Genomic DNA, 15,447 nt, shown 5'->3' with positions numbered 1-15,447 from the left:
TCTGGTCGATAAGCACCACGGGGAACCCCGGACGAAAAGGAAAACTCAGAGGGGAACAAGAAGAGGATCTGGAAAGATCTTTCACATTTCGGGGGGACACATTTCAAGACTCTCCTGTTCTAAGCAATGACAAATTCAGAAGTGTCAGTGGCTATACAGACCCTAAAATGTTATTTATTCCACGTGTGATCTCGAGGTTTAACTCTTGGCTCTACCGCACAAGATATTAGCTATGAGTCTGTGTGTGTGTATATGTATTATACCAAAGCACGTGGACTATATGTCCTAAAATAATACAGGGCATGTAATCAGTTTGTGACTAACCGGTCTGAAAGTCTCTGAGAGTCGATCACTTCCTCCTTCAGGGAACATATTTTTTTTTACAAGTTTTCCAAAGTGCCACAAGCTCCTCGTCTTTTGGTAGCTCCGTGGTTGTTCTGTCCTTGTGTCTTCGTCTAACTCTGCTTCCACCTGGTCTCTAAACCATGCAGGACCCCAGGGCTGTTTCTGGCTCTTTTCTGTTCTCTTTCTCTGAACTCACTCCCTATGTGACCTCACCTCTGCTCTAAGCGCTCTCTCTGTGCTAATGACTCCCCAAATCTAAATCCCCAGCCCCCACTTCCCCCAGAATTCCAGGTTCACAAGCTCGCTGCCTACTCCACATTACCACTTGTGTGTCTAACAAGAATCTCAAACCTAGCATGTCCAGAACTCAACTCTTGTTCCCAAACCGGTTAATCTTCCTGACTTCCACAGGTTAATAAACAGCATGATGATTTATTTATTCAGTGCCTTGAGCCAAAAATCTAGGAATCATTCTTGTGCCTTCTCTTTTCCTCATAACCCTCATCCAAGCCCCCAGTGACTCCTTTGCCTAAACCTTCAGAATGAATTCTAAATCTCACCACTTCTCTCTGTTCTATACCTCAGTCCAAGCTACCCTCTTCTCTACCTTGATCCAATGCTACAGCCTCCCAACTGGTCTCTCTTCTTCCCACTGGCGTAGATTTTATAGAGAAGTCAGAATGAAATTTGTAAAACATAAATCATGCCATTCTTTGGCTGAGAACACTCCAGTAGCTTCCCAGCCCACTAGACTGGATCTGGTCCCTCCTTCGCTCTCCTATCACATCTCCTGCTCTCCGTGCACCTCAGGGTCCGAACCACAGCGGACTGGGCTGCTGTCCCTCCAGCTCTTCACTGACTCCTCTCCTTGGAGATGCTTTCCTTAACCACTCTGTCTATAGAGTCTCTTCCCCAAGTTATTCGGTTCCGTCCCCATCTTATTCTCTTTAGGTCATTTTTCACACTCCTTAATAATCTTGTATTCCCTGTGTTTACTGGTTTCCCCAGGGGAATGTGAGTCATGCCCTCAGTAGAATGTAAGTACCTTGAATACTCGATATTTATTGATTGAATGAATGCAGCCAGCTGTGTTATAGCATTTGCTTTGAGCATATTAATTTGTTCTCACGTGATTGCTATGTAATGGAGCAATGTGAGCATGATGTGAATTTTTGGTTTGCTTATGTGATTTCTTCTGTCAGAAATACTAGGCATTTCAGCTAAATGAGGCAGCATAGGAATACACAACATATACTACACCTGCTTCATGAGGTCGGTTAGCCACACCTGCCCTCGTCTGGTTTTACGACTTTCCACCTGATTTCTTTCAACCATGTCATGGACTGAATTGTGCGCCACCCCCCCTCCTCATTCATATATCAAAGCCCTAACTCCCAATGTGACTATATTTGGAGATAGAGCTTTCAAGGAGATAATTAAGGTTAAATGAGGTCATAAGAGTGGGGCCCTAATCTCATAGGACTGGTATCCTTGTAAGAGGCAGAGCCACCAGAGTTCATGCTCTTGCCTCTCCCCCCCACACAAGAAGAAAGGCCACGTGAAGACAAAGTAAGAAGGCACTTGTCTGTGTGAAACCACTTAAAAGCATAAAGTGAAAAATCAAAATGGCTGCACTGATGATTCAGCCAGGTTTGATTTTACACTAACTTTTTTCCTCTCTTCCGCCAACCTCTCCTGCTCCTTTCTGAGCCTTTTGTTTCTGGAACCCCTGTACCACCCTGAAAACAAGCCAGGAGGCTGGCCACACATATGCAATTCCTGTCGAAACCGGCTAGGTCCTGTAATTCCCTATAAATGCCCCCAGCCCCTTCCTCCTGGCGGGTATGCAGTTTTGAAGGCCTTAGCTTGCTGCAGCCTCCTTTGCCCAGCAAAGCAATAAACTATCTTCCTTCTTTATCCACAAACTCTGCTTCCTCATGTTACATATTTCAGCTCCTGAGCACAGAGGTCAGTTTTTCAACAACATGGAAGCCAGGAAGAGAATTTCTCCAGAAACCAAATCTGTTAGAACCTTGATCTAGGACTTTCAGCCTCTAGATCTGTGAGAAAATGAATTTCTGTTTAAGCTACTGACTCTGCATTATTTTGTTATGACAGCACTAGCCGACTAAGGCAAACCGCTTGACGATAACTCACAAGCTACAACTCTTCCCACAGCCAGCACCCTCCCTCCTTTTAATTTTTTTTCTCCTCTTTCCCTTCTGCCTTTTTCTCGCTCATCCTCTCTGTTCTCTATTCTTTTTTCATCGTCTCTTTTGTGATAAAAGTTTTGTCTTACTTTTTTTCCCTTTCTTTTTCTCTGTTACATTGGGAGCTTAAGTAAACAACAACAAACATAAGATCTTCGTAAAGGTAAAATGCCACATTTATTATAGTATTTATGTATTTTTTAACTATGTAACATGCATGAACTGTACTGTCATTTTTTTATTAGGTTTCTATCCTCGTTTACGCGTTTCTCGTGAAGTTTTGAGTGCTGTGTTCCCAGCCCCATTTTCTCATGGGTCCCGGGGTCTTTACTGCACAATTCTGCATATTGCAGTGAGTTTTAGAAATTGCATATGCTGGGTTATATCAGAAATGGCTCTTTTATCCTCCCAGAAAATCAGAGTTAGAAAAGTTGATTTTACAGATAAAGCAAAAAGATTGAAACATTATGCATAAGTCGCAACGTGTTCTTATTTACTGTGCCAGGCACACTTCTGTCTTGTATCTTCTGATATTCATCCTTAGTTTTCACCTCTGGCAACCATCTTTAATCTGATCGTGTTCAAATGAAGTCGTCTTGCTGTGTAATATTTGCTGTGGCAAAAGAAGTGAGGATATGACTTAGATAATTTAGGTCTGATGTCTACCACTAACAATGCAGTAAGGATTCAAATTTTCAGCGGTATTTCCTTATTACTGGACTCAGCAAACTGGGCTGACAATTGCCTAATCTCCATGCTTTATTTCATTTTGTAGGTCAAATATAGATTCATTATTAAATAATATCAGTTTCAAATCATATAGGTCAGCCGCAAATAAAAATAGATTTATATATAAAAAACCCATTTTATTATTATTTTAAGGAACCACACATTTTATTATTAGATAATATTTTTCAAACATGTACTACACGCAGATATGTAAAAATGACTGAGGATGACTTAATTCTTCCTTTGGTTGTTTCGTGTATATTGTTGCCAAAACTGGGAGCCATTTGGCATCACTGCTCTATAATGGGAAGAACTGAGACTGGCAGATGGAGGTCTGTGTCCTGACCTCAGCACTTCCATGAATTCACTAGAAGGGTTTGAACTTGTTAATGGGGCTTAACTTGATGATTTGTAAGGTTCCTCTGCAAAGTGAGCAGGTGTATTAGGGCTCTCCAGAGAAACAGGATATTTATATTTATATTTATGTCTGTCTATGTCTATGTCTATATTTGTCTATATCCAAAGATATATATCTCTATCTATCTAAGAGATTTATTATAGGAATTGGCTCATGTAATTATGAAGGCCTCGAAATCCCATAATCTGCTATCTGTAAGCAGAAGTACCCCAGCTCAAACAGAGAGATTGAATTTATACTCTCTCAATCTTCTTGTTCTTTGTGGGCCCCCAATGGATTGTATGATGCCCCATCCAATTGGGTAGGGCTATCTTCTTTACTTGGTCTACCAACTCAAATGCTACTTTCTTCCAGAAACATTGTCACAGATACACTCAGAAATAATGTTTTATCAGTTATCTGGGCATCCCTTAGCCCAGTCTAATTTCCAGATAAAATTAACCATCTCAGCTAGGTTTTCTGCTGCTTCCCCTTCAGCTCACTTTCCAGATTGGCTGCATGTAGAGCTGTCCTCTGTTCAGATTGTAAATCGTGGAGAACTCTGTTCTTTCACCAAAACTTCTGAGACTTCTGCAAGCTCCCTTTAGAAAGGCCCTAGTGGGGGTGCTGTCTGGTGGCTTAGTCAGTTGAGTGTCCGAGTTCGACTCAGGTCGGGATCTTGCATTCATGGGTTCGAGCCCTGCATGGGGCTCTGAGCTGTCAGCTCAGAGCCTCAAACCTGCTTCAGGTTCTGTGTCTTCCTCTCTCTCTCTGCCCCTCCTCTGCTCACACTCTGTCTCTCTCTGTCTCTCAAAAAAGAAAATAAAAAAGCATGAAAACCAAAGAAAGAAAGAAAGAAAGGTCCTAGTGCACAGAGAGGCACAAGAAAAAGTCTTTTGTAAGAATACACAGTTCTTGAAACTTTTGAATGTGGTGCACGTAGGAACGAACAATCTAATAGTTACAGACTACTGACAAGGGAGGAGAGGATGACAATAATACATGGTTAATTTGATCAGTAATGTTAATTGAGTGAATGAAAAAAATGGACAAACATTTCTTCCTTTGCTGCTATAGGCCAACTGTCAAAGGTCTTTCAACCTCATTCCACTCCGGAGTAGAAGGAGCGGATGAGATCATTGCAAGGTAGAGATAAGCAAAACCTTTAAACTCTCCCAGTAGATTAAAAAAATTTTTTTTTCAATGTGACTCGCAAAATAGGTCACATATCTTAGCTGAGCTACCATTAATCTACTGATATATAAGCTCATCTCTCTCTCTCTCTCTCTCTCTCTATTTATTTTGAGAGAGAGCAAGACAGAGAAAGCACAAGTCGGGGAGAGACATAGAGAGAAGCAGAGAGAGAATTGCAAGGAGGCTCCACACTGTCAGTACAGAGTCCATCATGGGGCTTGAAATCATGAACCACAAGATCATGACCTGGGCTGAAATCAAGAGTCGGGAGCCCCCAGGCGCCCCTAAGCTCATTTCTAAGACTCTTTTATTCCTTCTGAGAGTGAATTCTTTCCAAATGAAAAGAAAGGGAGAAAAAAAATCTAACAGTTATAAACACAAAAATGACCAAAAAAAAGGCAAAAAATAAATGTATACACTGAGGTACAGCAAGTTGGATTAAATTGCCTCAAAGGCACTATCCAAATGTAAGCTTTTAAAAAAATACGTAAAACTTACTAGTTGTAAACATGTTGATTGATTGGCTGCCACATTAATTGGAATTTGTGTCATTTGTTCAAAATCTCACAGAAGTGGAAAACCATGGTAATAACACTCACAGGAAATGACCTTACGATGTGCTTAAATACTGCAGTGATAAGCCATACATTCAATAGTGAGGTACTCATTCAGAAAGCTTGTGATCTTGTCTCCGGGAGGGCTGTTAGGATTCATTTTCCACAGATCTTGAGTTGAGGAAATGAGAACACTATTGTTAAGGACAACAACAACAAAATGAGTAAACTGTTGAATTCTACAAAAGATGGTCTGTTTTGTCTTCAAAATACAGTAGGGGGCAAAGGAAAGGGCACTTTAAGAAAAATGACATGCATATTTTTAGCAGAAGTTACGACCACTCATGTGATTCAACATAAAATATGTCATATCTACATAATAGCTTCATGCTTGCTATTGTGCTAAGTGAACTGTACTTTTGATGCATTCTCTATTCATGTTAAAGTGTGGGTAACAAATGATAGAGGTCAACAGTCACGGCAATTGGACATTCTGAGTATCTTTCTTCTGTGACTCTGAGTCAGTCTCCTCAGTGGATTACTAAACACATTCCAGAAATCTCATAAGTTACTACTGGTCTAAAAATGGATATAATTAAAGACGAGTAAACCTACCGCAGAGGCTGATGTAATCTTTTAGGGTAATTAACACAAACTATTTACAATGGACTTTTATTCTACTTTTCTAAAGATTGCATATATGTTACTACAAGTTCATATGGCTTACCATTACAAAAGTGACCCTCCCCCCGCCCCCCATAACATGCTCCTGCAAAGAAAAGATACCTGCATTGTAACTGTTCCACAGGAGGTAACATCAGTAACAACTGTTGTAACTTTGACCAGCGCCAGGAGAAGATAGAGGAATCTTTCATGAATTTCATTACTTTAAGGATTTACCAGTAGATAAATGGGTACTCTGGGTTTAGGAGTACTATGATTTGGAGCAGTAACTTCCAAAGTCTAAGATCTAATTGTCTCAACGAGGCTGCTTTATATAGCCATGACACTTGCTGCTTTCCATGGTGTGGGGAGAGGTGGTTCAGTCCTAAAAGCCTCCTTCTTTTCACACCTGAGAGAGTTTTATTAAAATCTAGAAAACAAAGTGCCTTTCCTTGCTATTTCCTAATTTTAACTCGGACACTAACTTTCCACAGTAAGGTTTTCTAGTCTCTGTAGACTTACTAAAAACTCTGTGAAATAGGACACTTCTGGATAATTGATAGTCTTTTCTTTCATAATTGACCATTACTTCTTACAGGCCAGGTGTTGTGCCCAGTGCTTTTGCCCTATCTCTTCAGCCCTCACAACTACTTCACGTGAATGAGTGATTTCCCACTTTTCAGGTTGATGAAACCAGAGGCAGAGGGATTATATCAATCTCCTCAGATCACAAGGCAAAGATGAGAATCAAATCAGCTTTGGTTTCTCTGTTTGTATTCCTAGCTTTAGCTTACACGGTATATTCATCCTCGGAACTCTGTTATATATTGCATGGTTCAAAACCTAAATGTTCCCTTCTCTATTGGGGCTTAGAAAAGAGCAAATGGTCAGATGTAAGTTTGTTTCTCTGAGCCTGAGCACGGAGAATATAAGGATTCATGTGCTGGCATATATGAGGGGTGCACTGAACCCTGGGGAATAACTGGACAAAATGAGAGGTTAGATATGGATTACAGGTATTGAATTGACCTGCTTTAATTACCTCATACCTTAAGAGGTGTCCGTGGGATCTTTAGTGTATTGAATTCCTATGACTTGTCCATTCTGACCCTTGATGAAGAACACAGAAGTTTTCTTTCCATAATCACACCTAGAGTCATGCCTATATATCCTGTCATATCAGGGATTAAAATAACCTTTGATTTTTTTTATTACAGCAAAATAACCACAACAACAACAACAACAACAACAACAAAAACACCCACAAACAAAGAACCCAAATTGTAGAAATTAATAGTCACAAAACCCAGGACCCAAATCCTGTCTTTGAGATCCTTTATTCTCACTATAATTTGACCTGATTGTGACTTAGGACTAGTGGAGATTATTTTCCTTTTTCTGAGCTGTCAAAATTCAGTTGATACATCACAGATCCCTAAAGCTATGTAGGGAACTCTTCCCTTAATTCCACCCGCTTCATTTCTAAGCATCTGTAATAGTCACAGCTGGGTTCAGTGAGAGTTCTGCTTGCCATGAGTGTGAGATCATGCCCTAAGTAATTACGGTGAGCGTGCAGTGAAAATATGTGGTGAGTATAATGTCAGGAAATCATGCAAATTTTATTATCATCAGTGAAGTGGTGGCTGGTGGAGAACTTGTCAGTATTTGCAACTTGAAGCCTCTAATTACCTTGATTTACTTGTAGTACCATTCATAACCTTGCTGCCGTGCTGTTCCTGACAGCACTTTTGCATTTTACAAGAAAGGAATAATGCCACATAAATAATTTAAAAACAATAAATCATTTAGAGTGGCTTTAAACCAAAACCTAATGCAGTAGCTGCCTGAGTTCTTGCTACACTTGACAGGTAGCTGGCATGCAGAATTCATCCATGCCTTGTAAGCGTTTACTTTTAAAATTCACAAATCCAAAACAGGATGGAAGAAACAAAAATGTGACCTAACCTCCTCTATCCTGAATAGTCCATGTCACCTTTCTGAGGCCAAATGGGAAATGGAGACATGAAGGTCTTTATAGAATAATTCTCCTTAAAACACAGATTTGCTGAGTTATGCTAGGTAAATGAGTAATTAAGACCGATTCTCCTCCAGCAGAGCTGAGTGTTGGAGGAGTACATAAACATGCCTGTGGCAACATCCCCACCCCCACCCACACAAGAGCTGGAGGGGAGAGCCTGGGAAGGTTGGGGAGCAGGATGAGAGAACAAGCTGATATGCAACCAGTTCCCACCTACTCTCAGGGGAGGACACAGCTCTTTCTCTCTGGTCATTTCTATTCACACAAGACAAAGCAGATAATGAAAAGCAAAACCCATGGAGAAAAGCTTCTACTTAAGAAAAAGGTAGGACTGCTTCCATTATGCCGGAGGGAGAGCTGGGTCTGCCAGCTGCCTTTGGACAATTGAGTTCCTACTGGGTGCCAAGCAGGTCATTATCTCTTTTAATCCTCACAACAATTCTCTGAGGTAGGTATGATTATCCCCTTTTATAGATAAGGACAAAACCTGAGTTAGATTAAGTAATTTGCCTGAGATCACCAGCTAGGAAGGGACTATCAGAATGAAGTCTGAATCTGACTCAGGCAACACCCTCCCTCCATCATCCCCTGCTTTGCCACACCCACCTCTCCTCCCAAACCTGATTTATTCTTAACCCCATCTATAAATTCATTTAGATTTTTGACATTTGTGAGGACCATTCACAATGGTGGAGTCCCAGGGGTAAGAAGGCAGCCTGAAAGTCACCAGTAAGGCGATGACTAAAACATCCCTCCTCTACCTCTCCGGGAGGGGTCTCCTACCATACTCTGCCCTAACAACCCACAAGAGGGCAATGCACGCAGCTCACCCAAAGCAGGTGACCGCCGTGCATTTCTCCTCTATTCATTGCTTCAGCCCCCCAACGGTTATTCTCCCCAAGTTCCCAGCTACCTCGTTTCCCTCGTCAGGTGTTTCTCTTTCAGAGGAGACCTCCCCCAGACCTGTTGAAGCCCCAAAGTGCTTTTTATTTTTTCTGTGCAAATGCCAGCATTCAAATATTTCCTCAGGTCAGTGGTTCTCAAAATGTTAGCCTGCCTGAGAATCACTTGGAGGGCTTACTAACTATTGCTGTCTTGTGAATTAAAAATGCTTAATGCTCAGGCCCATAGTATGTGCTTGGTAAATGTCTTCCTTTTCTATTTTAAATTTTAAGTTTTTCCTGATTTAAGTTTATCTCGGTGTTCCACGGGCTTTGGGCATCAGTTTCTACTTACCAGCAGTGAGTTCCTTAAATTAATGCATTCAGAAGGAGGAAGGAAAGTCGCGGCGGGGGGGGGGGGGTGTTCACCCCTTTATTTGTACTGTGTGAAAAAGCAAATGTACATACTTGTGTCCTCTCATGTCTGCATGGCATGCACTAAAGACGTTGTAGCATAACCACAATTGCGCATCGTTTATGGGAAAATATCATTTCTTAAGAAAGTCACTCAGTTCAAATGTTTTTGAAATGTTTCAAGGAAAAGAGAGTTGCTTTTTAAGAACTAAAAGCAAATGGAAGAGTCCAGCTGGTAAAATCTGCTAGAAGCTTTCTATAGCTACTGAGATGCAAATGCATTTGCTAGAGGTTAGGCACTGATCAGAAGGGAAGCAGGGATGGACTCGGGAGACCTAGTAGTCGAAGAATCTTGCTTTTGGTGGGAAAAGACCACTAGGGAAGAAGGAACCTGGTAGATTTTTACCTACTGCTCAGAGTAGTGGTTCTCAAAGTGTGATTCCCACTGAGATCTTGACAGAACGCATATTCTCTGGTCTCACCCCAAACCTCCTGAATCAGAAACTCTGGGCATGGGGCCTAGAAATATGTGTATTAGCAAGCCCTCCACGGGATTCTGATGAATCAGAAAGTTTGACAACACTGGCCTCGAGCAAATTTTTTCAAGAAAGGACCAAAAAGGGTAGAACGTACATTGACCTGAGATTTTAGTTATGACTGGTCTGTCACTGCCACCAGAGTCTTTCATAAGGACAATGAAAAGCAACAGGAGGACAGAAGTCCAGATGATTCTCAACCCTGGCTGCACATTGGAATCACTGGAGGCACTTAAAAAATGCTGTTCCAGGGGCGCCTGGGTGGCTCAGTCGGTTAAGTGTCCGACTTCGGCTCAGGTCATGATCTCGCGGTCCGTGAGTTCGGACCCCGCGTCGGGCTCTGTGCTGACAGCTCAGAGCCTGGAGCCTGTTTCAGATTCTGTTTCTCCCTGTCTCTCTGACCCTCCCCCGTTCATGCTCTGTCTCTCCCTGTCTCAAAAATAAATAAACGTTAAAAAAAATTAAAAAAAAAAAATGCTGTTCCAAAATGGCTTATGCTGAAAACAGCAGAAAACCAAATACCCAAAAAGACGCACAAAACCCCCCACCCTGTGCTACCTCCTAGCCATTCTTATTCCATTGTCCTGAGGTGGGGCCTCAGAGTTCCATATTTTTAACAGTTCGTCAGATGACTCTAGTGTGGTGGCCCGTGTTGAGAATTATTATTGTTATTTTTAATGTTTTTATTTATTTTTGAGGGGGGGAGGAGCAGAGAGGGGGGAGGTCAGAGGATCCGAAGCAGGCTCCACCAGCGAGCTGGATGTGGGGCTCAAACTCATGAACTGTGCACTCATGACCTGAGCCAAAGTTGGAAGCTCAACTGCCTGAGCACCCAGGCGCCCCTGTGTTGACAATCACTGTTGTAGAGACTTGAAGTCTGGAACACTGCAAAACTTAAAATACCATGACAGAAAGTTAGTCACATTTTCTTAAATTTTCTAAATTTAATTAAGGGCTGGATGATAACAGCTGTCATTTAGCTGAGTTACCAGACCTGTCATGATGAGGAGACGATGTACATTGCAACGCTACTGCCATTGTTCCTACTGTGACCTGTTAGCAGCCTTTAAAGGTCTGCTGGGCCCATATACAGTAGGGGTGTATACCTTTAAACTGAGCCCGTGGCCCCTTTACAACTATCCTCTGTGTGAGGGGAAAGTAGTGAAGCTCATGGAAGAAACTTTGGTCTCAGAGTGAGGAAATTCGCACTGGAGCACCTGCCTTGCCACTAACAAGCCATACCGCTAGGTCAAATAACTTAAATGCTCCGCACTTGTTTCTTTATCTGTTCCACCCAGTAAGGTTCCTTCCGGCTTAAAAATAAAAGCTTTACTCATGGTTTCTTTTGTTTCAGGAAAAGTGGGCATTTTTTACATTTATATATTGTTAAGAGACAACCTAGTTCAATGCACCACAGATCTCAACCTTTGAGTGTTATTCCTTTGACTTTTTTTAAAATTAAAGTTAACCTTTCACTTTCCGATACCTTTATGGATGTTCTAAGGGAAATGCAGAAGTTGCCAGATTACGCTCACACTATGAACTGAGAATGTCCACTTTACCTCTTCCAACTGAAAAATCACAAATGACACCAGGTACAATCTGTTAAGTTACCTGGAAAGTCAAGTTTTGATGAAAGAAATGGAATTGGCCATGGAAAGTAAGAAGCTTCCCTGGCTGCCTTTATTTTCAACTACTGTTCGAGGTGTTTATGTTTGATTTCATGATTCTTTTTTACTTTTTATTCTTGAAGCCAACTTATACGCTGAGAAGGGCTTGGCTAAAGCACATTCTTTTCCTCTTATAAATGATGCTCCAGATCGTATGCAATTCTGAGAGGTACCATATGAAGCGTATCACACAATTATTACGGTCCATTCATCATGGTTGGTTTCAACAGCTGGATTTGGAAACCATACAAGGATCAGATTCTAAATGGAGTACTTAGGAAGGAGATAGATATGGCCTCTACCTTTATTGCTGCTGCAGTCTATCCTTTTTGCATTTTAATGTTGTAAATATTTCTTCCGCTGTAGCATAAAACATCTCTCTTTTCCCATCTCTCTCCCATCCCTCCTACCCTCCCTCTTTCCCTCTTACTCTAGCATATCTCTGAGAACTATTAACTCAGAAAAGTTCATTGGAGAGTTTCATATAAACTTTCATTTTGAGGCACAGGTCAACCAATAAATGCCAGTTTTCGATCATATTCTTTAAACAAACCTTGATACACATATATGTCTATCAATACACATATGCACACGTACATGCACACACATACATACGTATGTACCCCCTCCTCACTTTTGCAGCCTCGAGAGAAAAACCATTCTCTTCTCTTTCACTGACAGATGATCTTGGAGGTAGTCAGGTGCTCCAGGACTAGAGGGTGAAGTAGGAAGTCCTGGGCTGGAGAAAACAAGACCTCCTCTAGTTAAAGATGCACAGTACCTTCTAACTAGCATGAAAAAATAACCAATTGTTTTCAGGGAAGATAGAGATATAATGCTGGATTAAAAAAATCTTTTATATAATTGGGATTGAAAAATGATATTGTGATTCAGTAAGCAGAGCCTATGTTGCACCTCTCTCATTTGGATCTATGCGGCTTGCAAAGAATATTTTTCATTAAAATCATATTTTAAAACGCACTGCATTTAAAGCCATAGTCTTGAATTGCTGTACCTCAAAGGTTCAAATCAAGTTAAAAAAAATAATCATGTTGCTCTCAATTAAAATAATACCAGTAGGGCACCTGGGTGGCTCAGTCAGTTAAGCGTCAGACTCTTGATTTTGGCTCAGGTCATCATGTCTGCATTTTGAGATCGAGCCCCATGTTGGGCTCTGTGCTGAGCATGGGGCCTGCTCAGGATTCTCTCTCTCCCTCTCTCTCTGCCCCTCCCCTGTTCATGTCCAATCTCTCTCTCTCTCTCAAAATAAGTTTTTTTTTAATCAAGACTTTAACAAAAAAGTAAAATAATATCAGTGAGATCAAAATTATTTGAAGCAGTGGTAAATAACAATTATTTAACACATTGTAAGTTACATTTTATCTTCTTTTCAATTTCCTATTCATATATACTTATACATGTTATATATAATTAGATAATATGTATTGTATATAAGTATAAATTATATAATCTATTGTATTATGTATACATATATAAATAATATATTTACATTATAATTATATATAAATCTATTGATATTTCATGTTGATAATGAAAGACCATCTATGTAGGGGACAATCTGTGACAGAAAAGTAACAACAAAAAGATCCCTAAGTAGATGAATTAGGGTATTGGGCTTACCTACAAGTAAAGGCAGTTATCCTTTTTTGAAAACTGACAAACCAAAACCTCTACAAATCTTATTGAAGACTTATAAGAAGGTGATTGCTTTCTTTCAGCAAGAGAGATGCAAAGGGCATATCAAGATAAATTCTCCAACTATGAGTTTTGAAGTATTTCAAATACATATCAAGAGTTTGACAAATAGAGTTCCTTTATGGTATAATGTGTGTGGTCTCTATGAGACTTGGGGAATTAGATACCTAGGAGACTTCTAAAATTTCATTTTATGCCCACTGACAATCATACCTCTTGCTCTCTTCTTCCATCATATCTAAATATAAACGAAAAATTTCAAGTGAGAGAAATTTCAAGCTAAAGACAAAAATGGATCAATAGGTAGATAGAAATATAGGTGTATGGTTGAGAAATACTTGAACACCCCCACCAAAGTCTCCATACCCTTTGAAACCAACCCTATTAATAAAAACTTATTTGAGCCCATATCCATGATATTATATCTTTATTTATAAATTGTGTAAAGTTACTATTGTACCAATATATAGTTTTCAACAATACTTACTAGAGTAAAATATTTTATGTTTATAGCATATCCAATGTGACATTTTCCTTGTATTTTTAGCATTTTAATCTACCTTATCATCTTTCCCTATCTTTCATCAGGTGTGAGATGTAATTTTTGTTTACTGAACATTTTCAAGCTCTTACGACTTCCTAGGTACTATGCTAAGAGCTCTAGGTGATACATAGATAAAATGGACTTGTCCTGTCTCATCTAGTGTGTTCCTAGTGCCTGTGAAAAAGACATGCCCTAGCCAGAATAGCAATTTTTGAATTAATGGGGCATATGGTTCAATGTAGGCTGTGGTTTGTTACCTACTAGTCCTTCATCCAAATGCTAAGGTATAAAAGTTGGAAATTTTATTATATATATGCATAAAATGTATATGCATTAAATAGATATACTATAATATATAGTTATATATATAAATATGTATTTATATATATAAATATATATAGCATAGTATATATGTACTTTATAGCTATATAGTATATATAAAATATAATCCCTATTACATATTTATCTTTAAAAACAATTTAACGTTTACTTATATTTGAGAGAGAGAGAGAGACCGAGCGCAAGCAAGGGAGGGCAGAGAGAGAGGGAGACAGAATCTGAAGCAGGGTCCAGTCTCTGAGCTGTCAGCACAGAGCCTGAAGCCGGGCTGGAACTCACCAGCTGTGAGATCATGACGTGAGCCGAAGTTGGACACTTAACCAACTGAGCCACCGAGGCGCCCCTGTATATTTATCTTTTAAATTAAAAAAAAAACAAAAAACCTGTTTGTTTATTTTTGAGAGAGAGCTCATGGGGGATTGGGGTGGGGGAGGGGCAATGAGAGGGAGACAGAGGATCTGGCTCTGCGCAGTCGAGCGTGACATGGGGCTCGAGCTCGAGAACCATGAGATCATGACCTGAACGGAAGTCAGACGCTTAACTGACTGAGCTACTGAGGCGCCCCTATTTTTTGTTTAATTTAAAGTGTTTCATTTCCATTACTAGTAGACAGTATCAATGCATATATTGTAAATGAGGAAACTGTAGTGTATTATTAGTTCTTAATCATAAGTAGATGTGAATATAAGACATAAATTATTTAGATTTTCGGATAGGTTAAGAACAGGATTAAGAAGCAAAGTCTATTTGAGAACCCCGTGGCAAGCATTGTACTGAATTTTTCTATTGTGCACTTTCTCATCTTATCCTGAAAATACTTCATAAACTAAGTACTTTTCATTACTTTTAGCTTACCAATAAAACAAACAAAAACAGAGAGATTTTTTGAGAATCTCTCTTTAAGAGAGATTCTGTGATTTATCCAATATGACAGTCACAAAAGGGTAGATCTCAGCTTAAAAGCAGATCAAGATTAAAATTCATATCATTCTTCATAATAGCTAACTCAATTCTAGATTGATTTCCCTACCTTCTTACTAATAAGGACGTTCCAGTGCTCCATAGAGATTAAAATCAACAGCATTTCAATATAGTTTATGGGGGCATGTTCGGATAAGTCACTTGTAAGTAAGCATTCTTGTGGTTTGCTTTATTATGAATTAGTGATAACATAGGCTATCAGCCCTGCCAAATTTTAATATACATTCAATAACTGT

The sequence above is a fragment of the Lynx canadensis genome, chromosome B1, assembly GCF_007474595.2.
Source record: "Lynx canadensis isolate LIC74 chromosome B1, mLynCan4.pri.v2, whole genome shotgun sequence".
Lineage (NCBI taxonomy): Eukaryota > Metazoa > Chordata > Mammalia > Carnivora > Felidae > Lynx > Lynx canadensis.
This window is presented reverse-complemented; position numbering follows the sequence as displayed.